The sequence below is a fragment of the Orycteropus afer genome, unplaced genomic scaffold, assembly GCF_000298275.1.
Source record: "Orycteropus afer afer isolate SDZICR_OR568_19922 unplaced genomic scaffold, OryAfe1.0 scaffold00906, whole genome shotgun sequence".
NCBI classification, from domain to species: Eukaryota; Metazoa; Chordata; class Mammalia; order Tubulidentata; family Orycteropodidae; genus Orycteropus; species Orycteropus afer.
Genome location: NW_006922493.1, coordinates 371,475 through 372,798, shown reverse-complemented (window position 1 = coordinate 372,798; position 1,324 = coordinate 371,475).

Genomic DNA, 1,324 nt, shown 5'->3' with positions numbered 1-1,324 from the left:
GAGTTTTGTCCACATTGTTCTCCCTCTCTATCCAGGATCTCCTACATAAATCCTCTTCTAAGTGGTTGACAGTAGTAGCCAGGCGCCATCTAGTTCTTCTGGTCTCACAGTCATATAGGCTACAGACTGGATGGTGTACCAGTCGCTATGACTAATTGTTTCCATGAATTTTTGGTTTTCTTCATTCTTCTTTTCTCTGGACATAGAGAGACCCATTGTTGCATCTAGATGGCAGCTTGCAAGCTTTTAAGATCTGAGTTGCTACTCGCCAAAGTAGGAAGTGGAACAAATGTTATGTGTAGTATGTTATGCCAATTGAGCTTGATGTCCCCTGCGACTATGGTCTGAGCCTGCAGGTTCAAACACTCGATCCCTCTAGGTAGCTGGCTGTGACCAAGCAGTGACTACAACCTTGCCCCTTGTCAGCTCTACTATACACCTGGGAATTCAGATCATACACATAAACTTATAGGACCATTGTCTGCCGACCCTAAACATGTTGTTGGGTACACTCCCTGCTTCATGGACATACCTACTAGTTCAGCCTGTCCATAAAGTGGATCTCTTGTATGCAACATATCGATGGATCTTCTTTTCTTATGCAGTCTGCCACTCTCTTTCTCTTGATTGGTGCATTTAGTCCATTCACATTGTGTGATTAGTGATAGATATGAATTGATTGCTGTCATTCTATTGTGTTTTTTTGTCACATTGTTGGTGTTTCCTTGGTCCATACACTTTTCTGTGCTGAGTTCAATTTGTTGTCAAATGCTTCCTGTCTTTTCTTCTTTATTATTGGTTTTGTGCTTATTAAAGCCATATCTTTTCCTTGGTTCTGGATTTGCTTAGGGAGATAGTTAATTTTCTCTGTGGTTACCTTGGAGTGCATTCTTGTCTCTACATCTTTAGATCAGTACAGTCTATGAAGACATTGTCCTGTTTTCCTCTCCATTTGGAAGATTGTACCTAGAAGTTTTATTCCCTCTAATAGGTTAGCTTCTGTTGTTGTATGCAGATTGCTTCCTTAATTTTTAGTGTACAATGTCTTATGGTCTATTTTGAATTTCTATTTCTGATTTGGTTTTAGTGTTGATGTCACATACCCTGAGTTTGTTGATCTCTGTTGTGGGTTCTCTATTGGAAGGGCTTTCTTAAGCATTTCTTGTAGGGTTGGTCTGATTTTCACAAAATCCCTTAATTTCTGTTTGTCTGAGAATGCCTTGATTTTGCCCTCATAATTGATGGATAATTTGGCTGGATATAGGATTCTTGGTTGGAAGTTCTTTTCCTTCAGTGTTTTATATATGCCATCCCATTGCCTTCT